The 26237-nt window shown below is 36.9% G+C and overlaps 1 long non-coding RNA gene across 5 annotated transcripts in view; it reads left to right on the forward strand.

The window, feature by feature from the left end:
* The window catches only part of LOC144322038 (uncharacterized), a 46093-nt gene that overhangs the window by 6339 nt on the left and 13517 nt on the right, over window positions 1-26237 (forward strand). For 4 of the 5 annotated variants that reach the window (XR_013387602.1, XR_013387598.1, XR_013387600.1 and 1 more), the window contains one exon: window positions 840-913. This is a non-coding gene — a long non-coding RNA (uncharacterized LOC144322038). Of the gene's footprint in view, window positions 1-839; window positions 914-10199; window positions 10544-26237 lie in introns of those variants that run through there. The other variant, XR_013387601.1, reaches the window with a different exon arrangement.

The following is a 26237-nucleotide window of genomic DNA, read 5'->3' on the forward strand; positions in this document are numbered from 1 at the left end:
CAACAAAGTCCAAAGTCCCTGGACTGATAGTATTCAAGATCCACCACTGCTTATTCTAGTTTAGGTTTCTAATCTCATCTCCTATTTCTGAGTTTAAATCTCACTCTCTAGCTACTCTGTCCTAAAAATCATTTCACAAGTACCCGTATGCCTTTCCCTTTCTGTCCCTCACTTGTATGATTATTCCACCTGAACTACCACCCTACCTCCATCTTCCTTCGGAATCTCATTTATCCTCCAGTCTCCATGTTTTTTCATAAAATCTTTCCTGAGTTCTCCAGCCCTCAGTGATTTCTCTTCCTTTTAAGTTTCAACAACACATATTTAAATACCAACATTAGGTGCTTAATAACCTAATGTGTTAGCTGTTTTTTTCAGACACATGTCTTGCCTACGCAACTAGATGCTTGTAACTTTGAGAACTGGGATTTTTATACCTTCCATTTCTCCTCGCTACTATTACATTGAAACAGTGCAATTACTGAGTTCCTGGATTAAGTCACAAGACCATGTCCTTCCTTGAGATGAAGAGACTTGCCCACTGGTCTGAAACAATTTAAAGGAAGAATAATTAAAGCTGGAGAGATAATAATAGACTCCAAAAGGGTAATAATAGATAACAGATAGATAATAATACCAGGCTCCAGAAAGATTCTAAGATTCTAAAATTAGATACAAATGACAAGCCACTTCTCCTAGGCAAAACAGAAAATAGCATGGAAAATCTGGGTTTATATGACAATAATCATTGAATGAGGATTGGAAATATTTAGTCAATGAATCTATTGGGTTGTTACTATGTCAAACACTGATTCAGAAATATTATTAATTTTTTGTAGTGAATAAGCACAGTCAACTAGTACTAAAAGAAAATCAGATTGGAGGCTCTATTGCAGACCAAGCCAGAGCTAAAGTAAGTTCAATTTCCTGCCGTCACTTTTATTCTTAAATTTATCTTCACAAGAGACTGTGTTTTGGCAGAATAATTGAATGTATTTATTGCAAGATTGAGAGAAAATTAGAAACCGAAGCGGATGATGAAATTCAATGACTGTTAGAAATTTTTACTTAAGACATGATGAATGTAAAAGAGATAGAAACTTTATAAATGAACCCTTAACCTTCTGGGAGGGGCTCATTATGAGGTATGTTATTTCTCCTAGAGCCCCATAAAGATCCCATATGTCTTGCTTTCTTTCTTTCTTGTTCTCCCTTTATTTTTAGAATCTCATTTTCTACAAGACATATGGAGCTGTGCTGCAAAGCAAAAATAAACTTAATATGCAAGCTCAGTAGCACCAAATGTAAATTAAAACAGAATTACCAGTGAGAAAGAACTGTTCAAAAGGAAAGAAACTAAATGACCAGCAAGAAAGAATCATTTCCATGCAGGCACACTTGACTGAAATTTTTGAAGCCTTGATTTTTCTGCAGTTGTTATAGATTTACAACAAAATTGATAAGGAGGTAGAGATTTCCTCTACCTCTTGCCCCCACACATATATAGCTTCTCCCATTATCAACCATTATCAAGATTATCATTCACTGAACAATATGTATTTTTTAACCAATAATGAACTTACCCTGACACATCACAATCACCAGAGGTCCAGACTTTACTTTAGGGTCTTCTCTTGGTATTGTACATTCTCTGGGTTTGGACAGGTGTATAATGACATGTATCCATCATTTTTCCTGCTCTAAAAATCCTCTGTGTTCCACTTGAGTCATCTCTGCCTGCCCCTCTCCCCACCAGCAGTCACTGATCTTTTACTGTCTGGGTAATTTTCTCTTTACCAGTGTATCATGTACTTGTAATCATAGTATATAGCTTCTTCATATTGGCTTCTTTCATTTAGTAATGTACATTTAACTTTCCTCCATGTCTTTTCATGGCTTGATAGATCATTTCTTTTTAAAGCCAAAAATATTCTGTTCTCAGGATATACCACAGTATATTTATATGGTTGCCTACTGAATGACATCTTGGTTGCTTCCAAGCTTTGGCAATTATAAATAAAGCTGCTATAAACAGCCATGTGCAGGTTATATATGAACATATGTCTTCAACTTCTTTGAGTAAATTCCAAAGAGCTTGATTGCTAGGTTGTATGGTAAGAGTATGTTTAGTTTTCTAAGAAACCATCAAACTGTCTTTCAAAGTGGTTGTACCATTCTGTATTTCCACCAGCAATGTGTGAGAGTCCCTGTGACCCATATTCTCACCAGCATTTATGGTGCTGTCAGTATTCCGGATTTTGGCTATTTAGTAGGTATGTAGTTGTTACTGTTGTTTTGATTTGTATTTCCCTGATGATATATCATATGGAGCATCTTTTCATATTTATTTTCCATCTGTATATCTTTTTTGGAGAAGTGTCTGTTAAGGTCTTTGGCCCATTTTTTAATCAGGTTGTTTACTTTCTTACTGCTGTGTTTTAAGAGTTCTTTGTATATTCTAGGTAAAACTCACTTATCAGATGGATATTTTACAAATGTGTTCTCCCAGTGTTTGTATTCTAGTTCTCTTGATATTATCTTTTGCGGAACAAAAAATTTTAAATTTGACGAAGTCTGGATTATAAATTATTTCCTTTGCAGATAGTGTCTTTGGCATTGCATCTAAAAAAGCATTACCATACCCCAGATCATCTAGGGTTTTCTTTTCCTATATTATCTTCCAAGAGTTTTATAGTTTTATATCTTACATTTAGGATCTATGATCCATTTTGAGTTTTGTTTGAAATGTGTAAGGTCTGTGTCTAGATCCACTTCTTTGCATATGGATATCCAGTTGTTCTAGGATCATTTGAAGAAATTATCTTTGCTTCCATATATTGCCTTTACTCCATTGTTAAAGATCAGTTGATTATATTATAAGAGTATATTTCTGACCTCTCCATTCTATTCCACTGATCTATTTGTCTATTCTTCGACCAATACCACACTGGCTTGATTACTGCTTTATATTGTCTGTTTAAAAAAAAATATTTTATTTATTTATTTATTTATTTTGGGGGGGAAGGGAAGAGAGAATAGAAGAGGGGATGACCAGTAGGAGAGAGATAAACAGACTCCACGGTGAGTGCAGAGCCCAATGTGAACTCAATCCTATGACCCTGAGATCATGGCCTGAGCCAAAATCCAGAATCAGATGCTTAACCAACTGAGCTACCCAGATGCCCCTATGCTAAGTCTTAAAATCAAGTAGTATATCAGTCCTCTAGTTTCAAGTTGTGTTAGTTGTTATGGACCTTTTGCTTTTCTACATAAACTTTAGTATCAGTTTGCCAGTATCTATAAAGTGACTTCCTAGGATTTTGATTAAGATTGCTTTAAATCTATAGATCAAGTTGAAAAGAACTGATATCTTGACAATATTAAGTCTTTCTATACATAAACATGGAATATCTCTCCATTTATTTAGTTCTTTTAATTTCATACATCAAAGTTTTATAGTTTTCCTAATATAAATCTTGTACGTGTTTTGTTAGATTTTTCCCCAAATATTTCATTTTGGGGGGGGCTAATATAAATGGTATTGCGATTATAACTTCAAGTTCCAGTTTTTTGTTGCTGGTATATAGGATTTGCAATTGAATTTTTATATTAACCTTATATCCTGCAACCTCACTATAATCACTTGAGTTTTAATAATTTTTTTGTCATTTCTTTTAGATTTCCTACATAGACAATCATGTTTTCTACAAAGACAATTTTATGTCTTCCTTCCCAGTCTGTATACCTTTCTTTTTCTTGTATTATTGCATTAGCTATAACTTCCAACACAAGTTGAAAAGGAGTGATGATAAGAGACATACTTGCCTTGTACTTGATCTTATTGGCAAAGCTTTGGTTCTTATCACTTAAGTTGATGTTAGCTGTAGGTTTTTTGTAGATAGTCTTTATCAGGCTGATAAACTTGCCTTCTATTCCTAGTTTACCGAGAGCTTTTTATCATGATAAGTGTTGGATCTGTCAAATATTTTTTCTGTTAATATGATTATGTGATTTTTCTTTTTTTACTCTGTTGATGAAATAGATTACATTAATTGATTTTTCTGAATATTGAACCAACCTTATAAACCTGAGATAAGTACCATTTGGTCATGGTGTGCAATTCTTTTTATCCTTTTCTTGATAGATTTTTGATACCTCACACGAAAAATAGAATGTCCACAATGCCATAATAAAGGATGAATCAGCCATACTTAAATGAAAATTCCCATAAAAAAAAAAAAAAAAAAAAACGAAATAGGGCTTCAAAACATATGGATGCTCACAATCAAACTAATTCTAATATCACTTAATACATTTGCTCTCAGGAACTCTATATTCTTCAGTGATTTCCTCTATAAACTCCTCCTTCCTTGGGATAGAGGCAAACTTTCTGTATGACATTTCAGTGTTGGTTTTTTCAACAGCTGATATTCCTCACCATCTTGTCCTACTACTTTGTCGACCTTTTTAAATGCCCACATCTATACTAACCCCTTTTCCCTTCCTCATCTGAAAAGAGCTATTACAGATATTCTGGCCAGTGAATCCGTGGGTCACCTTTTAAATCACTACCCTTAATTTCTGAGTGACAGTCCACTCCCTCATCTCTTTCAGACTTCCCACACCAATACATTGTCTTCTAGCTCCTAGTCCAACTATGCTTTTCTCAGTCTCTAGAAAGACTTACCCTGTACTTCACTTAGATCAAAGCCATTTGACAGGACATCATACAAATTCCCTTCTCTATCTTGTCATATTTCTTTATTTTCATCTTTCCCTTTCCTACAATTCTGTCTGGTAAAGTGCCAGGTTATCTTTCCTAAGTGAATCCCATCTCTGCCTCTTTGATTATCTCTTTCCACTTCTTCATCCACCTGGCTTCATCAGTCATTCCCCTCTCTTGCACCTCTCTCAAGTCTTTCTCATTACTCTTTTCTTGTTCTCTGCCTACAACTGTGTTTAGGTCTTTCCATGCTCTTATAAAAAATATTTTCTGATCTTGTGTGATAAGAAAATATTTGAAATTTTAACTCCTAATTGCTTTATACTGGCTGGCCTTTCCTCCATATTATTAACAAGGCAGCTTATGTTTATTTCTTCAGAGGAGAGATACTACAGCAATCTCTTAAAAAGAAAAATTGAATTCTTAACTATTCTATGTCAAAAATCCAAAATAATTGAGGGTGAAACATAGAAATAAATAGCACACAGCAACAGATCCAGAAGAACACAGAGGAGAAAAAACTGTGGACTGGGAGAAAATATTCACATAAATATTTCTAACTTAGGACTTATGTCATAATATATAATTGTTCATAAAACCAACCATAAAAAGAATGACATAAAAATTATTGGTAAGAGGTGGAGCAACTAGAATTCTTATACATTGCTAATGGTAATGTGAAATAGTAAAAGTATTTCGAAAAGCTGGCAGTTTCTTATAAAGTTAAATGTAAAACTGTTCTATGACCCAGAAGTTCCATTCTACATCTTTACCTGAAAGAAATGAAAAAAAAAAAAAGTCCACAAAGAGACTTGTGTAATAAGAAGCATTACTATAATAATTTAAAAAAATACAAATATCCATCAATAATTGAATGGGTAAACCAACTGTGATACATCCAAACAATAGAATATTACCAAGAATTTCAAAAAGGAACCAAGTATTGATGTACTCAATAATATGGTTTAATCTGAAAAACTTAATATGTAAGGGAAAAAACCTCAGAAACCAAAAAGTACATCCTACCTGATTCCATTTATACCAAGTTGAAGAACAGACAAATCTAATCTATAGTGAGGGTTTTGGAACAGAGGTGGTTCCTGGGATTGAAGAAAAGCAGGGGATTGACTCAGTGGGGGAAAGTAATCTTCTGGAATGAAGAAAATGTTTTGTATCTTAATAGAGGTAGGTATTGTATGAATTTATCAAAATTCATCCCACTGAAAACTTAAAATCTATCCATTTTATTGTATGTAAATTATGTCTCTTAAAAAAAAACTTTAAAAATAAAACTAACTCAAAAGTAGAAAAAAGTGAAAAAATATATATTTATATGCCATACATTCCCCAAAGATTGCATCTGGGTTTTACTTGTGATATATCTTCTCATAATCAGCAATTCACACCTTTTTTGTAGATACTTTACGAAGCTTGATCAATTATTAATTTCAAAGTATATTCTGATAAGTCAAACTGTTTCATTCTCTAAATAAGATTCATCAAATTTGGAAGACTAGCATTGATTTATTTGAAAGTTTTATTTTTGTTTTTACTATTTTATTTATTTTTCTTATTTAAATTCAATTAATTAACATACTGTATTATTGGTTTAAGAGGTAGAGGTCAGTGATTCATCAGTCTTATATAACACTCAGGGCTATGACATCACATGCCCTCCTTATTGTCCATCACCCAGTTACCTCATTCCCTCACCCACCACCCCTCCAAGAAACCCTCAGTTGGTCTATGATTTGTCGCGTATGGTTTGTCTCCCTCTCTGATTTCATCCTGTTTTATTTTTCCCTCTTCCCCTATGATCCTTTGTTTTGTTTCTTAAATTCCACACATAAGTGATATCAAATGATAATTGCCTTTCTCTGATTTATTTCACTTTGCATTATGCCCTCTAGTTCCATCCATGCTGTTGCAAATGGCAAAATTTTATTTTTTTGATAGTTGAGTAGTATTCCGCTGCGTATATACACCATTACTTCCTTAGTCTTGATAGTCAAGTCAAAGAATGAGCTTTCTTTTCTTTGAAGTCTGTGAGAGGTGAGTTAGAAACAAAGCACATGAGGCAACATATCAAAGTGAGCCATGTCTGCCTGCTTACTACTGATTTACTAATCCTCAGCACAGAGCACTATGTGCATGTAAGCAGTCAGCATCTGTGGAACAAATGAACAAGCCAGGATGGGTAGAGAAAAGAAGTGAACAGGATTACTGGGAAAGAGAAAAAGGTATAATCCCCAAAGACAGTTACTCAGCCAATAAAATAATTAGTATTAGACATATTGTTGTCTAATAGATATGTATTTCGTCTAGTGTCTACTGACATATGTATTTTGTCAACTATATTAATGATTTTGCAACGTTGTCACTTGCCTAAATATGTTATAGTAGGAGAAGAGGGCTCCCTAATAGGAGAATGCCAAATGCTTTGTTTTAACTATGCATGAATAATTTAAAGTTTGATTTAGGCACTCTGGGCTGGGACATGAATAAGAAGATCTTTCAAGTTCTTATTAAACTCGATAATAAAAAAAATAAACTTGATAATCATATTGTGAAGGTACAGGGTTGATGATTTACTCAGCTAATGTTCTCACAGAAAACATGTTCAGACACATCTAAATTATACTTCAATATTCTCTAGGGTTATCAGGGTGCTAACTGAAGACAAACTTAGCTCACCCTACTTAGGATCTACCAGATCTCCAGTGTTGGGATGCAGAGGCCCTCCTTTTGCCACATCCCAATCTGTATCAAATTATCTCAAAAGGGATTCCAATTTCTAAAAGGTTTTTAGAGAAATATTCTTTTAAATTATCTCTAGAAAATCCCTTGCATTTAACCCTCTGGGAGAGGTGGAAAGGAGATATCAATCATTAAACCTATCAAGCTTGGAAAAGCTTGCATGAACGTATTAGAAAAGAGAAGACTGCAAATTGAAACAGCCAGAAAGTGGGGGAGGGGTTGAAGTAAATAAAGACAAGAATAAAAGAAGATGGCAGGCAAAAGGAAGACACGTGAAGTAGCCATGGAAATGAGATACAAACACAGTGGACAACCCTCCTCACACGGCAGCTCTGTGACGTAGCTCTGCAAGGAGACAGGAGACAAATGGGACTTCGTGTTTACTTTATCTTTCCCTTTCCTAAATCCCATTCCTAAATCTGGCTTTAATAACCCTCATCTCAAGGGGAAAACATTGCACTACAGGCCTTCTTTTAGTTGTTAGAATCTTCAAGCCAGTTTGCTGAGATCCAGCCATGGTGCTAAGCCTCTGGGTGACCACAGTGGAGGAAACCAAGCTTGTTGCTTGGTCTGGGGAACGGTGCTTTGGTTCTGGCTTAGTGTCCTGTTCAGTACAGAACATTCTTTTTCTGAATTGGGACTGCAACACCCTGAAAGCTCAGAGCCACAGTCTGAGCCGAAGCAGCAGCCCCTTGAGCAAGGCTTTCAGGACCCCTGCTCCTTTGAACGTGCATCCTTTGTCTTCTCTTCTTCCAAATTAATGTCTTCGAAATCACTTTCAAAACTAGCTCCTGCTACAGGGCTCAGCTGGGGTGACTGGCCCAGGGCAAGGCAACACGGGTGATCCCAGTATTCAAAGAACTCCCACTTTGTTCTGTTGCACACATTCCTCTCCTTTCCTCTTCAGTCCCACACAGAATCCCATGTTGTATTCCAGGAAATAGTTCACAGGCATTTCCATTAAATTTAGGGAGCAGCTCCTTTGTTTCTGGTAAGGTATATTTCCAGATAAGTAGTTTTAGCTCCATCAATATATATGTATATTTAAATCCAGGTTCTTACAATTCAAATCCTTTGTGATGTTTGATTATAATCCCTCCTCCTCTTAATAAACATTCTGAAAAGGCTGCCTTCGTTAACCTCAAAAACAGGGAGGGCCTTTGCGTATAACCTACAGAGTTTCATAACCTATTTAATTAGGCTCTAATCCAGCATCCACAACCCCCAGTCAGCTTGGCCTTTTTTCCACACACACAGATGCCAGAATTATCTTAGAGTATTTTACACACGTGCTGAAATATCTGGAAGGGAACACTCATACCTGCAGGAGAACAGTCAGGACAAATTGAGTACACTTGCTCCTCTATATCCTAAAGGGACTGTCCTTGTCCAGGGTTTCCCCTTCACATTTTCCATGGGAAAAAAAAAGAGAGAGAGAACAAGGAATTTTATTGCCTACTTAAAAAAATGGGTGGCACAGTCTCACATTCGAAAGGAGAAGACAAAAGTCAGCTATTCTTGAATGCCTGCTATGCGCAGGATATTGGTGCTAGATATTTTGCCTATGCTTTTTTCATCGAATCCTTGCAATACCTATATAAGGAAAATATACCTATTTCTATTTTATAGATGATGGAACTGCAACATTGAGATGTTGAATTCTATCTCATTCTACCACATTATGTTGTATTACCTCTTTTGGTCGCCAGACTATTCATATAACACCCAAACAAGTAGCAATGACAGCCCTAAGGACTTAAATCTGGTCCTGCTTTGGCTGGTGATTCCAAAAATCATATGTCAATGAGAAGGTAGCCACATTTTCTTCTTCTGAACTAAGCAAGGTCACAGGACAGCTGCATTGCCTGAAACCATGCGCTGAGGCTGCAAGGGGCACAGGTATTGGGTCAGACAGCTGTATCTGGGTCCTAGTTAGAGCCATGTGACCTCGGGTAAGTGTGGGACCCTGTTGGCTATGTGACCTTGGGGTTGTTTATGCATTTATTCATTCATTCATCTATTTATTCTATAATACTTATTGAGCATCTACTATGAGCAAGGCATTGTTTTAGATGTTGAAAGAAAATAGCAGGGAACAAAACAACTCAGCTCTCACAGAGCATACATACTCAAGGAATGTAAAACATGCCTCTACTTTCTCCCTGTGTGAAATGGGGGTGATATCATCTCCCTCATGAAGTTCTATTGAAGATTAAGTAAGTTAATATATACAGGACTTGCCATAGTAACAGGCATACAGAAAGCACTCAGTTGATGTCAGTCATTCTTGTTATTTCAAAATGAAAATTTTTCTCTCTGGCACAAATTGAACCAAAATCAACATACGTGATGACAGTGGGACTTTTAGTATATAGCGATGGGGTAGGGGGTAGGGAACAATTGTCCCCAAAAGTACCAAGAGTAATTTCCTGTCACATTTAGTTGAGACTGGAGAGCTCTAATGTGAGTTGCTTGACTATCACTCATTTAAACACTAATGGAAATGTCAGGCTGAATTGAGAGTCTCGTTTCCCTGCAAATTTCAGCATACAAAGTGGACCTGGGGTTTATTTTTGCCTAGTACAAAAAAATCCAAGTCTCTTTAGAGAAAGCTAAGTGCAGGTGTTGCAGTAATTATTTTAAATAATGCAAGCATAAGAGGGAGAGCTTTTCTACAATACCTTCTGAAAATTAGACATTTTTTTCCTCTATTTTTCAGAAAATTGGAGCTGTGTCTAATCTGCTTTATAAGCTTCAGGAGCTAAAAGGAATACATGGAACAGTGATTTCATTGGCTAACAGCTTCCTAGCCATTTCAAGAACTCTATAGTCAAGACAGCATTAGGAGAGTGTAGGAGTCCATCCAAGTTACAGATAATCAACTTCCTGAAGTCAGGTTGGGACACTGGCAAGAAATGAGCCATGGCAACAAAAAATTTATTAGTCTTCCCCACATCTCTACTACTACTATGATGTATCTTTCTGACAGCCTAAGCATGATCCCAATCTCTCCCTTTGATTGCAAACTTTGGAATTAAAAATCTCTATCTTTTGTTCAGTTTATTTCTGAGAATATTTTTGATGTTCTTGATCAAAAAAAATGTTTGATCAAATGTGTGTTTCATTTCAAACCTATTCATTAGAATTTCAAAAAAAGAAAGAAAATATCAAAACAAACCCTTTCATTTAACCTCTATCTCAAAGAAAATATTGATTGACTGATCATCTATCTTTGGTTCAGGGTTAGCAAATTGGTTGGTGGTTATGGTTTTTGATACAAGTTGCAGTTTGCATTAAATGCCTGCCCAAAGGTTCTAAAAACACTCAGAAATGAAGTGAAACCTGCATACAAACTATGAGGGAAGGATATAAGTAAATTATTCAGAAGACATTTTTCTACCAAATATTCCTAATAATAAACATCCTGATTATAACTTAGTGGTGATATGGTATTTCCATTCACAAGAATTCCTTTACTTCTTATACAAAGGAATGCAACTATGATTTTCCTATCTTCTCAGAAGTCCCCAGTATAGAGCCAAGAGTTTCATGCAGTTTTCTGATGTCTGTAGGCCAGACACTCCAGAGGTAGAAAATATTTGGCTCAGACTTGGGGAAGCCTGCAGACCTCACTCTAAAGGGATTTAGAAAGATTATTTTAGCTGACTATGCATCTCTTTTGACAATTTGACAGTTATTAGTTTCTTGACTGGAAATCAATGTTATATTGATTTTCTACCTATCAGTTTTCTGAGTTACAGGGGGATGTTCATGGGAATCAGCTCACTTCTTAACTAACTCCCAGGAGCACTAACTACATGTCATAGGCACCAGCATCTGGAAGCCAGCTGGTCTGCTCCTTTGAGGGGGAGGATCAAAAATCACTGGATTATTCTCTATGGATGTGTGTGTGATACTATTCCCTAGCTTCCCTGCCAGTGTTCCCCCCCAAAAATATCCCAGCACTTTAACAACATGTAAGAGGAAAGGGAAAATATTGAACATGAAATCCTAGGAGGTCAGCTTAATTTAAGCCATGTCTCTGCCCATAAACGGAAACTGTAAATACATAATAGAAATTAAACACAAAGAATGACTATTTACCCAGGAAATGTACACTCAGATATTTGCCGAGGGTGAAAAATAAAGATGTGATTTTTTTTTCCCTACAGCTTAAGAAGGCGTCACAGGTTTTTCAGGGTGACCTTTAGAAGTCAATATCACAGAGGGCAGCTACCAGGCTGAGCCCGAAAATAGACTTTGAGTCTATTGTCCTATAGTAAACTCTTCCAATGTCATGGATGACAAAAGGACTGATCCCAGCTTTGAGGCTGGGCAACCTAGCTCCAGAGCCTAACTCCAGCCATGCATGTAGAAGAGGCTCTGTGGTATCAGAAGACCTGAGACTGAGTTCTTACTGTGATCTTAGATAGGTCACTTAGCCTTTCTTGGGGTGAAATTAGATAAGGTTTGTGGCAGAATCTGTGCGCCAGGTTTCCCAGGAATCCCAAATCAGGATTCAGGGTTTGGTTGTGCATAGGAACTGGGAAATCTGGTGATTACAAGTCTATTTCATGAATTGATATTCATACAAGAGGTAATTATGAACTTGTACAAGAAGGTAGATGGGGATGGAGAAGGAAAATAGGATTATGGTGAGGATAGTATATCTAATCGCCAGCCCAAAGCCTATTGGGTCAAAGGCTGAAGCTGAGGAATTGTTTTATTTTCAACTTCAATTTTATGAGGCCTGAGACCTACTCATGAGCATATGTAGAAACACCTGGGAAGTTCGAGAAATACCAGGAGCAAAGTGAGAAAGAAGAAGAAGATGATTGGGATACTGGGCACTATGTTTGTAGAGGATCTGATCCAGGGAATTTGGGTAAAAATCTTAACATGACTTTGTTTCTCCAAACATAAAAGGCCATTAATCCTCACAGTAGGATAAGGAGGTAAATATTATCCCATTTACCCCATTTCTGAGCTTCAAAGAGTTTAGAGAGATGGGTGAAGTTAGTGCTATTACGTGTGTAAAATGTTTTGAACTAAAGTTTTACTAAAGAATGACTGTCCTTTCTGGCATATCACACCACCTTTAAGCCTCATATTCTATTCCTTTGCCTATTCATGGCTGTAAAATACCTAAAGCAAACCAGCAACAAGCAAGGATGCTCCACTGGTTTTAGATACAACACAATTAATAGCATCAAAAAGAGGGTTAGTAGCATTTGGGGCTGAAAACAACCCAGGCATAAAAATCAGAAAGCTTAAGTCTTCATACTCTGTATAAACTCTTTTCTTGGGTTCACAAGAAAACAGAATGGATATTCAGAGTGAGATTCCTCTCTCACTGGTCTTCCGAAAGTCAAACAGTTTCTTTATCTAACTCTGCTTTCCCTGGGAGAATGGCTCAGTTACTGTAGCTCTGGCACTTCTTGTTTGAGATTTAAGTTGTTGCGGCCAGCCTTGGTGGGCCACGGAGCAGCAATGGAGAGCGGCTCTCCCAAAAAGCAGTTTCAACTGCTTTTAATGTGGCGACCTTAGGTTGTAAAGAAAAATCTCATAGAAGGTGTGATTCTCTCTAGCAGTTTTAGTTTTAGCTCAGGTCATATCTGAGATGCCTGGATTTCTTAAACCCTCAGTAGACCCACAAATCTTGATTTTCTTGGAAGAAATTTCAGTCATATATAGTTGATCAACTACAGAGCCTTCGCATGTTTTGGAGATAGAGCATGTGGTTGCATGGGACCAACATCTCCTATCTCGGGATATTAAGTCAGCTCTGCCTGAGGAAATCATTAAGCCTTTTTATTTTAGAAAAAAGTTTATATATGTATATCATATATATATATATCATATATTATATATTGCATATAATATATCGTATATCGTATATATTATATATATAATTGACTCAAAAGTTAGCCTTTCTATTTATGTTTGTGCATCTCTTCATATTTATGGAGAGTGCTTTACATTTTCACATCTATTTTTACAAAGTGCTTTTACATCATTTTCTCATTGATTCTCACCAGTTCTCTGTGGTTTTGAAAAGGCAGATAAGACTGTCCCTCCACTTTACAGATGCAGATATTTGAGTCCAAGAAAGTTTAACTGACATGATGAGTCTTAAGGCTAACAAATGGCAGAGGTATTATGACTTCTTATTCTATGCACTGATTCAGATTTATTTACCTATCACTACAAAACAAACAACGCCAAACTTAATGCTTACAGATTCAGAGGATCAGGAATTTGGATAGGGTACAGGGGGGATGACCTATCTCTGCTCCTCAATGTCTGGGGCCCCAACTAGGCAGAATAGCTGGGAGTGACTAAAATCACTGGGGTTGGAATCATCTGGAAGCTTCTTTACTCACATGGCTAGTGCCTGGGCAAGCATAGCTACAACACTCACCTGGGACTATAAACCAGAATACCTACACGCCATGGCATCTCCATGTGGCTTGGATTCCTCACACTATGGCATCTGTGTATTGAGGAGCATCCCAATAGTGAATATCTAGAAGAAGAGTATATCAGGAGAGTTAGGCAAAAGCTGTCTGTTAGTGACAAATGAGTCATTAAGCCTAGAGTCAATAGAAGGAGACTCTCAGTGAAGTGGCAAGGTCAGAATCAGAATACATGGGATGGGAGATACTGTTGTAGCTATCTTTGAAAAATAGTTTTCCACAGTAAGCACAAATATATTTCCTACACATATAACATGGGATGAAAGAGAAATGTATCTGAAAGAGGGCTCTGTTATGAAATAAATAATCAAATATTAAAAACTTTCCTACAGATCATCAATAATAGATAAGGAAATAAAGTGGAAAAAAATGGGGATGCCTGGGTGGCTCAGCAGTTAAGCACCTGCCTTTGGCCCAGAGCATGATTCTGGAGTCCCAGGATCGAGTACCACATCAGGCTCCCTGCACAAAGCCTGCTTCTCTCTCTGCCTGTGTCTCTGCCTCTTTTTCTCACACACAAATAAAATCTTAAAAAAAGTGGAAAAATGCTAAATTTATATCAGCACAAAATATAAAAGAATTTAGAAAAAAGGTAACAAAAATTATACGGTACTCATATGAAGAAAATGTTAAGTATTCTGAAACAGATTTAAAAACTAGAATAAATGAAGAAAAATATATTGTTTCCTCAGAGTGTCATTTCTGACCAAACTCAATATATCATGTTCTTCAGTATTTTTTGGTTATAAGTGTTATTTAATTGCAAGAAAAAGCTCAACATAGAATTATATGAATTCAATAATATTAATGTGAAGTTACCATATGTAAGAATGAAAGTACTAGAATAGACAATAGCCTTATATTATAAAGGGATTCAAAGCCCATCAGATGTAAAAAATGTTATGAAGTTTCAATAATTTAAATAAAATAACTTTTGATAGTTAATTGGATAAGCATATGCTCAAGACAGTCCCAGGTTACATCTCTTGTCTAAGTATAATTATAATTCCTTTTACTCTCAAAGCATCCTTGTTTGAATGATGAACTATATGGCCATCCTACAATTAATACTTAGCTTTACTCTCTCCTCAAGCCTCACTTAAATAACAGTAAATATATTTTTTAAAATATTAGTCACATGGTCCAAGAGAAGAGAAGGATGGATAAATGAATGGATGGATAGATGGAAGGATGGATGGATATACGGAGGGATAGATTGATGGACAGATGGATAGATGGAAGAGATAGATGAGTGGATAAGTACATAGGTAGGTAGACAGATAGGTAAATGGGTGGACATACAGGTAGTTGTGTAGATATATAGATAATAAGTGAATTGATCATTCAATCAATAACCAACCAATAACAAGAGATCAAATAGTGATGTGTAGATTTGGTGAGAATTAAAGCTGGATGTGAGGATCAAAAGTTACTTTGGCTGTATGGGGAGGAACTCTCTGGAAGAGATTAAATTTTAGTTGTGATTTGAATGGGAAGAAGCAAGTCATTCTAAGAGCTGGGAGAGATGCTTTCTGTTCAGGAACAATAATTAGTGCAAAGCCCATAAGCTAAGACTAAACTTAGCTTGCTTGAGTAACTTAATGCCTATGTAGCTGAAGCACTGTACCCATAAAAAATGAAGTCTGAAAGGTACGCCAGACCACTTAGAGCTCTGCAAGCAAGATTATGAAGCATGAATTTCACTCTAAATGTGATGTGAAGCAATTAAAGAATTTTAAGAAGAGGAGTAATATCTGACACACATTTTTAAATGGAACAGGTATGGAGAATGAGCTGCGGAGATGCAAGAGTGGAAGCTGGCTACTCAGGACTGTTGCAGTGGTCTTAGCAAGAGGCAATAGTATCTTAGGCAGGAACAAGAGAAAGAAAGGTGAAGAGAAGGGTTTGGATTTGGGAGGAAGAGTCAATAGGACTTGCAGAAGATCAGTGAATGTGACTGCATAGGAATGTAAAACTTGTATATTAAAAGGGCCATCAACAGGATGCCTGGGTGGCTCAGTGCGTTAAGCGGCTGCCTTTGGCTCAGGTCCTGATATCTAGGTCCTGGGTTTGAACCTCGCATTGGGCTTCCTGCTCAGTGGGGAGCCTGCTTCTCCCTCTCCCTCTGCCTCTGCCTCTCCCTTTGCTTGTGTGTTTTCTCTCTAATTAATTAATTGAATCTTTTAAAAAGAGAGCCATAAACAAAGTCAAAAGTTAAATGACAAATTAAGAGAAAATATGTGTAACATTAGTATAATAAAGGGCTAAGATAAAATATATTTGGTGTGTATAAAAAAGATTAATATCAAAAATATATAATGAAGCTATACATCAATAAAAGACAAGCTACCCAATAGAAAAGTGTGCTACACTATAAACAGATAATTTATAGAAAAGTTACAAAGGGAAATAACATATACAAAATATTCAAAATGCTCCCAACAAAGACTTAAAATACTGGGACGCCTGAGTGGGTCAGCAATTGAGTGTCTGCCTTCAGCTCAGGCATCCCAGGATCCGAGATCGAGTGCCACGTCCAGCTCCATGTGGAGAGCCTGCTTCTCCCTCTACCTGTGTCTCTGACTCTCTCTGTGTCTCTCATGAATAAATAAATAAATCTTTAAAAAAAAAGGCTTAAAATATCACTTCAGTTTTTCTGATTAGAAAAAAATTGAAAGTTGTGAAATTGAAAATTAAAAATATACAAGTTTAGGGCGCCTGGGTGGCTCAGTGGTTGAGCAACTGTCTTTGGCTTATGTTGTGATCCGTGGGTTCTGGGATCGAGTTCCACATCAGGCTCCCTGCAGCGAGCCTGTTTCTCCCTCTGCCTATATCTCTAACTCTCTCTGTCTCTCTCATGAATAAATAAATAAAATCTTAAAAAAAATAAAAAAAATACAAGTTTATTCTGAAAGAGTTGAGATTATGAGGAAATACATACTCATATTCTACTAGTGGGAATATAAATAAATATGGAAATTTTGAGGGAAACCTCTATATCTATAAAATTTTTTAATTAACAAAATTGAAAATAAGTATCTAGAGAATTCCTAGAGATGCCCCTTTAGATGTATACATGGAGGTATATAAAAATATTTGTTGCAAGAATATTTGTAATGAGGGAAAGAAGGAAGAAGGAAATCATCTACTTGCCCACTTTTAATGACATCATAAAATATAATGGAGCATATAAATAAAGAATGACATTGATATATATGTACTTACTTGGACATATCTGTATGACATTGTCAGGAGAGGGAAAATCAAGTCATAAAATAGTCTGAGGAATCTGGTTTTATTTATCTGGAGCAAACTAAAGCTGTAGTGAACATATATCAATATATAGAATACTATCTGGTAAGCTCTATGTTAAATGTGTAACAATGGAGCAACAGTGAAGTAGGGAATTAGTTGCTCTTGGTCATGGGAAAGATGATGGGTACAGAAGCACTTTCACTTCTAACTCCATACACTGCTTGAATGTTTCATAGCATCACTTGAGTAATTCTCTTAAAACATTTTTATTTTTTATATATTTTTAAGGATTTTATTTATTCATGAGAGACACACACACACACAGAGAAAGAGAGAGAGAGAGAGGCAGAGACACAGGTAGAGGGAGAAGCAGGCTCCATGCAGGGAGCCTGATATGGGACTCGATCCCGGGACTCCAGGATCACGCCCTGGGCCGAAGGCAGGCGCTAAACCGCTGAGCCACCCAGGGATCCACCTCTCTTAAAACATTTTTTTTAAAGATTTGTTCATTTTTTATTTATTTATTTTTTATTTATTTATTTTTTGATTTGTTCATTTTTTAAATAAAACTTAGAGTCTTAGTAATCATTAATGTCTTTGAAATAATTATATCAATACTCTTCTAGGAGCTAAAATGCTAGATAGTTGTGAACCTTTTGAGGGAATTCAAATTTAATAAATCTTGACTGAACGAGGATCACATGCATACAGTTCCACATAGAATCTGGTCAAGTGGCATGAAAGAAGCCCAAAGGAAGGGCTCCAGGGGAAGTGTCCAATGACTTTGCAGGGCAGTGATCTCTAGCCTTTCTGAGTCTCCTTTTCTTTACCAATGAAATAAAGTACTGCCCAAAGCAGCTTTACAAACTCTTTTTTCTTTCTCTTGAACACTTTTAAATCTTCAAAATGAAATCTTCTAAAAAATCTCACTATTTAAAAAAAAAAATCTCACTATTTAAAACTGATGAACACAGCATTTCTCTGGTCAAAGGAAGTCAAGGGCCAGAGCCCCAACCCCTCTACTTCCTGGACATCCATGTGGGCTCCTCCCAGGGTACCTGAGGCCCTGTAGAACCCCTATAGTTTAAAGCCTTTTTATCTCTACGAGGACATCTTTTTTGCTTACTAGGTATAATTTATGAGAGCCAGCCAAACGAAAGCCCCAATGAAGACAGTATGTTGTGTTGGTAGAATATGAGGAGGGACATGAGGAAGGAGAAGCTAAAAAGGGTAGCATCTCTTATGCTGTTAACTCATGTTAGGCATTTCAATACCTCCCTTGGTTTAATCCTCACAATCACCCTGTAATTTTATCCTTATGAGGAACTTAGCCTTTTGAGGAAATGAAGAAACCAGGAGAAAAGGAACTTGCCACAGGTCATACAGTAGATACTGATCTAACATTTTAAACAGATTTGCCTAATTATAAAGGTCATACTGGCTAGGCCTGGAGCATCACATCCTACTAGAAGAAAGGAGACACAACTAATAATAGCAAGGCTGAGGGCTTTGGGGGCTGGGGACTGCAGGGGATTCCAGAAGAGAGGAGGTAGAAGGACTGCAACATCAGCTTCCTGTACTTCCAAGTTTTGCCTGGGACGATATCTTCTAACTATCTATCTGAAACCTAAGATTATCACATGTGAAACAAGTTAAGGAAAACATGAAGCAGCGTATAATTTAGCTATTCAATCACATGGTATATTCTAGAATTTGGAGAGCTTTGAGTTATTTCTTAAAAGTGATAATAATTCCTACTACTTTTGTTCTATCCTCTCCAGAGCTGGTAGAGGTAGGGTTGCAGTCAGTGCCTATGGTCAAAGCATCACTATGTGTATCCAGCATGACATACTCACACACATTCATGCTAACAGAATTCCATAAATCTGCCTCTACAGCAGGACCAATTGACCTAAATGCCTACCCTAATAGGTAGGGCTTTTTCTACATGCTAATGATCTGTTTGCTAGTTGTCCCTACTTGTAACCTACCATTGTAAATGTAATTTACATTATTTTCCAGGTAGGTGATTCACAGAACACTCACGTAAGAGCTGAGTCATCTTGGAAGACAGCCCCAAATCTCTCCTGCACAGCAAGCTTTAGTAAAGATCATCCTTTGTGGAATGCAAACAAAATGGCCTCCACTGTTGGTCAATGTTCACAAGAGTTATTATAAATCCTGACATTTTTATACTCAGTTGAATCTAATTGTGTCCTGTCAATAGAGCATCTGCTCACAAATTATGCAGAAGCAGCCTGAGGTACAACTTAAGCCTCCATGTTCCTGTCATATAAAACTGGGAGCACTTTGTCCTCTAAGCTGGAAGGTTAGGCAAGATTTACATTGAATATAGCCATGATAATCAATAACTGATACTCACGCTAGCTAGGATGCACATTTTTCTGAGTCATCACATTCTTCAGTTTGAAGGTGAATAAAATACTGGCATACCCCCAATTCAAATCATTCCTTCAACTGCTATTTATATGAAAGGGAATTTAGAATAGTTAAAAAAAAGAGAAGAATTTACCACGACAGCAAACATAATTTTAATTTTCATATAATTTAAGGAACACTGACAATTTCACAGGACAAACAGCAGATGTGTAGTCGACATGATTTTTTATTCAAAAAAGCAGACAGGAACTGTATCTATTCCTACATCATCCCCCTGGCTACTATGACCTGGCATGCAGTTGTTGCTCAATAAATGTTGATTATGTAATAAATAAGACTTAGCTGTGGGACTTTGAGTAGTATAATATCCACTACTATTTGAAGACAAACTTTAATTTTCCTGTTGAGGTTTAAGTTAGTACTCTCTTGTCCATTGTAGTAGAATGCCCATCATAGATTTTTTCCTTTTCCTCTCTAGAGAAAGAAGCTTATAGTGGCCTAATATCCCAATTTGCCATGTCTATGACTAAAGCCCTGATGTAATTATTAATGCTACCCTTTCAGAAATGTCCCAGTTTAGGAAACAAATTTAACAAACTATACAGTCATCTAGAAAAATGCCATAAAATTAACTTTATATCACTGGAGATTGTGCCCTAGGGATAATGATCCTTCCTCAACTAAAAGACTAGCTGTGAACCTTGGAATCACTCTGAAAACTACTTAGAAAATAAAATACCTTTGAATTACTAAGGTATCCTCAGAAGAGAGGTTGCACCATTGTTCTTAGTATGAGGAAATCAAACTCTTTCAATGACTCCAAAGGAGAGTGGGGAGCTGTAGTTGTGTGCCTGTAAGTGGCAAGATGCTACTAGTACCCTGAGAGGTACCTCTATGGGAGTCAAACTTAGTGTTCAGAGAGATGTTGGACTCACTCTAAGGACTCAGAGTCCTAGGCAATGTCTAGATCAGTCTAGATCCATACATCCAAGACCGGTAAAACAAACACCACCTCTCCTGGGAGCAGTATTTAACAATGACATCATGTGGACAGTCAGAAGCAGTGGGAGCTGATCAGACTCACTTTCTTTCTTGCTGGGATATGAAAGCCAGGTTCTTGCCTCTTCCCTGCTCCCTAATGTTCTTAGAGGCCAGAAAAGGCAAACAAAGCAGAAAGAATTCAAGAGATTGCTTGAAAAGAATAAAAGAAAAGTGGCTTTAATTTAATACCCAGTGTGCAGAGGAATTCACCCAAGATGGACAAAAATAATCGGGCCTAAATGATAACAAAAAAATTTTTAGTACTTTGAGAAGAGGTCTTGAACACAGAATGTCTATACCTGGAGTTGTTCAAGTTCCATTGTGGCTTGTAGTCAGACACATGATCTATTTGGGTCCTAAAGTCAGGCAATGACTAGGATCTTCCACATCTGAATAATGCACTATAAGTTAGTTCTAGGCTTGATAACAAAGACCAAAGGGCAGTCTTTTCTTTGTCCAGAAAGAAATCTAGAATGATGGAAAAATATTAATTCTTAGAAGTTTCAGGACAAAGACATGGTTTATAAAGCTTAGAATTGTTTGTAGGACCATCTGAAACTGAGAAGTTTTCTCTACACTCAGAGGTATATTAGAATGACTGCCAGAAAAAATTAAGACTCTGAAAACCAAAAGCCAAATCTAACAGTACTACTGGACATAAGCACTTCTCTTTTTAAATACTTATCATTTATATCATTTCAAGGATATTTCTTTAGAGACACCAGGAAACTCAATGAAAAAGAGTGTAAAGAATGGATAGAAAACAATAGCACTAGAAAATTTATAGTAAAGATACATGTGGGATACCTGGCTGGCTCAGTCCATAGAATATGCTACACTTGATCTCAGGGTTGTGAGTTTGGGACTCATGTTGGGTGTAGAGATGACATAAAAATAAAATCTTTTAAAAAAAGGAAAAAATACACTTAAAAAAGATTGATAAGAACAAAGAAAGAAAAAAACCAAAGAAAGAAATGCAAGATAAAATTACATCAGAGTACAAGGAAGATAGAACCCAGAAGGTCCCCAAACATAGTCTATGCCTTGAGAAAACTACTGGTATTATACTATTTTAGGGGGAAACTCCTCAAGACAAAAGGATAGCCAAGAGAGATGAATGCATTTAGTCTAGAAAAAAATAATGAGCGGGAATCTTGAAATAAGATCCTAAATGTAGAACTAATTATTTTTCTTTTAAGTACAAGACCAATATTTATTTATTTATTTTTAAAGATTTATTTATTTAAAAGTACAGGGTATGAACAAGAGGGAGAGGGAGAGAGATAAATCTCAAGCAGACTCTGTGCTGAGTGCAGAACCCAGTGTGGGGCTCCATCCCACTACCCTGGGATCATGAACTGAACTGAATCAAGAGTCAGATGCTCAAATGACTGAGCCACCCAGGTACCCCCAAAGCCAGTATTTATATAGCCTCGTGTTTGCATTCATAATTAGGTAAAATGAGAGGTGGCACAGTGAGTCACCCACATATGCAGTCATCGATCTGGTCAGAATATATGTTGAATTCTCTGATCACTAATTGAACAGCTCTAAAAGATGGCACACGGAAATCTTCCACAGCGTATAGTCTGGGTCAGGCCCTCACTTCCATGAAAAATAAATTCATTTCTTTACAAAGAGCTTGGAGCTTCAGAGGGAAACCTACAGGTTGAATCTCAGCTCTCATCTCAAGGAAAGTTGAAAAGGGTTAGTTGCTGCCAATTACTAAATACTTCCATTGTCGGCTATTTGGTGGTGAGGTGTCATTTTAAAAAACTGGTTTCCCTGATAATTATGCAGCATAGGATTTATGTTCTAACTTCTCTGAGATGTGGTCAGTGGTTTCCCAGGTATGAAACAGAAGTAGGTTCTTTGCAAAACTATATTCTCCAGTCCCTCTTCACAGCATCAAGTTCTGATTTTGGAAAACAAAACTCTCAGTGAGGACATCATGATTGATCTAATTAGTAAACTGGATCCCTTTAAGAATTGTTTTTGAGTAACACTTGACATGAAATGAATCATTTCATTAATAGCCAAGCAAAAGAGCTTGTTGAATTTCACTCTCCTTGCCACCACCCCCTAATCCTATGAACTGATTGGGCTATTAAACAGTTATGAAACACATTTGCGAGAACCAAAGTCAAACACATAAAGGACATGTTAAGCATCCGGCAGGTACAAAAAGTAATCCTGTGTTACAGAACAGAAGACAAAAAGAATAATTGTGAACTAATCCAAGTAAACAGGATGTGCTGTCCTAATCAATTTAAAGTCAAACACAAGGATCTGTCAATCTGAATCAGGAAAGAAAACAAGGAAAAATTTCCCTCAGCCAGTATTCATTCAACAAGAGTGCCAGCAATGGTGGATGCATGACAAGGGAGGCTAGTGGGGCTTCATTGTTGCATAGATCCTCATTTCTAAAGTCTCACCTTGTTAAGGCTTTACTCTCTGATATGGGCAAGACATTCATTCATTTAACAAATATGTATTATTGATTCATACAGTGAATCAGGTTCCTAGCACACTGTATTTAATGCTTTCTTTTTTTTTTACAAACTAAAGAACAATAACTACCCTTGCTTGCTAGTAAAATATGTGGAAATAATTTTGGATGCGACAAAATGACTCAGTTCTGGTTTATGTTTGATTAGTTGGTAAAAATGTGGCCATTAGCAAGCTAGAATCTTGGTTTTCTCATTTGTAAAATGGTTTGTAAACAACTGCTCCCATGTACTGCCAAGTATAAGCTCTTATAAAATTTTAAGTGTTGATAAATACTAGGCTAATTGTATGTTTTTCAACCAGAAGGGTGTGTTGGGCTTTTGAATGTCAGAGAAGTTTTGTTATAGAAAAGGATGGTTGGTAATTCCATCCTCCCCTTTGCTCTACTACTTCTCAATAGGCACTTGTAATACCTCGTTCTTCCCTTTGACAGTGACGGGCATACAGTGGAAGCCAGCCCTATTTTGTCACATAATCAGAAAGTTGCCAGAACCTCAGTCTGAAGCTGTGGTAACAATGCCCATACCATGTAAAGAATGGTGGTTTGCAGAATTAAGCCAGAACTCTGCTTCTCTAGCAGAAATGAGAGACAAAGAGAATTCTGATGGAATGTGAACTACTTCAAGTCTTCTGGAGACCTCACCAGGGACATCTTTCAGTTCTAATAAATCTTTCTTGTGTAAGCTAATTTGGATTGGTTTCTGTCACCAATGCAATGGCTGACCCATTGAAAAAGGCAGAGAAACTTACATTTTCATTGGGCTTGGATTATATGCTAGCTCTTTTTTTTTTTTTTTAAGATTTTATTTATTTATTCATGAGAGTCACGGGGGTGGGGAGGGAGAGAGAGAGAGAGAGAGAGAGAGAGAGAGGCAGAGACACAGGCACAGGCACAGGGAGACACAGGCTGCATGCAGGGAGCCTGACTTGAGACTCAATCCCGGGACTCCAGGATCACGCCCTGGGCCAAAGGCAGGCACTTAACTGCTGAGACACCCAGGGATCCCCCTATATGCTAGCTCTAAGAATGCATGGGATTGTAAAAAGTGGTCAGAACTCTTTTCTAAGGGACATTCAAAGCCATAGTGTCTGGCTTTGGTGAAAAAGAGATAGATGTTGATTTGTGGACAGGGCAGTAGGTCTGAAGTTTGTCTAAGGTCTGAGCTCAGGCCCCCAAAGCTATGCCATCTTGACCTTTAAGCCACAATTAAGGTATTAGAGGCATAAACAGGATGTTAATCCTGGCAATGCAACCAGGTAAGTTTTTGACTTTGAGCCACTCATATAGCTTCTCTAGGGCTGGTTTGCATCTACAAAATAAGGGTCTTGCACTACAAAGTGCTGTAATTCCTGAAGCTATCCTGAAAATTTGTCCTAAACAAACTAAAAAATGGACTCTAAGAAATGCTAGGAGTAGTGTGGATGGGGAGAGATTTAGAAGAAAATGGTCAATTAGGATTATGTTTCCTTTAAATAATATTTATAACATCCATAATAACTAAAACCTACAGTATTATGAGATGACAGGCACTGTTTGAAATGTTGACTCATTTAATCCTCATGTCAACTCTATGAAATAGACACTATTATTATCCCCAATTTATAGCTGAAGAAACCAAGGCACAGAGGTGAGTAGCTTGCCCGAGGCTACACAATTAGCATGTCAGAAATAAAAACCTAACTAATGCAATTAGCATCCAAAATCCAAGCTCTTAATAACTGCATTATACATCTATTGTTAAGTGTGCCCACTTCTCTGCCTGACACAAAGTAAAACTCAACAAGTGCTCATTAACTTTTAGCAGATGAATCAAGTGACCTTTGTAAAGGTCATTTCTTTCAAAGCCATTGTGGCTGTAGTGGAGATACCTACCCACAGAGTTAGATATATTCTATTGGGGATATTTTCCAGCCATACACCCAAATGAACCCTCCTTTTTGTCATGTTCCCACCAGAGTTCTTAGAGCATTATGTGCAAAGCCTAATAACTTTTTGTTAAAGATAGGACAATCTCTGTGTATTTCCTTGGAAAATGGATTATACTAAACACACTGGCTTTTGACAAGCACTCCTACCTCATGTCAATGGGTAAAATCAGGAAACAAAGTCTTGGAGACAAGAGCAGAGAAAAAGAATCTGGTCATTAAAAATAAAAATACTATTTGTTTTCTTTCTCATTTGTTATATGAAGGCACTATTTTCTCTCATTAGAGTTCTACATAAAAAAAGCCCTTTAAATTATTACTTTCTTAGCTCTCAGTTGGCAGAAACAACTTCTAGAACTTGTCTACAATTTGGACCATGTCCCTATAATAAGATTTGCTGAAGAAAAATATTAAGTAGGGACGCCTGGGTGGCTCAGTGGTTGGGTGTCTACCTTTGGCGCAGGGTGTGATCTCTGGGCCCCAGGATAGAGTCCCACCTCAGGCTCCTGCAGGGGGCCTGCTTCTCCCTTTGCCTATGTCTCTGTCTCTCTTTCTCTGTGTCTCTCATGAATAAATAAATAAAATCTTAAAAAAAAAAAAAAAGAAACAGTATTAAATAAATTGGAATTTAGATCAGAGTAAACTTTGATAAGTGACTTGACTATCCCTTTAAACTAGAATCAGATTTTCCTACATTCACTTTACTGTAAAGAATTCTATTGGTAGACTTAAATTCAGTGGTTTCAGAAAACCACTTCCTCATCAGAATACTGAGATAAAGTTTATTAGTCCATACCAGCAGAGCTTATCTAAGCAATGGAAAAGACCATTGTAATTATTATCTACTATGTGGTTTTACAAAAGAGCCGAAGTTTAGCAATTCATACTTCTATCGTACAACAGCTTTGAGGATCTAAGGAACAAAATGGCTTAAAGGTTAATTCAAACTCAAACTATGACAATTACTAGGGTTTGGAAAATTTGGATTATAAGGACAACCAATAGCTCTCATGTGATCAGAACAATAGCTGTGGAAAAAAACTATTAGATCACTCCATCTACTGATCCCCCTGCCGGTTCTAGAGAAGCAATTAGAGCCTCCCTTGCTCTGGTGTGGCTTCACAGAGCTCAAAGGGACAGCTTTAACTCCT

The sequence above is a fragment of the Canis aureus genome, chromosome 10 (assembly GCF_053574225.1).
Source record: "Canis aureus isolate CA01 chromosome 10, VMU_Caureus_v.1.0, whole genome shotgun sequence".
NCBI lineage: Eukaryota > Metazoa > Chordata > Mammalia > Carnivora > Canidae > Canis > Canis aureus.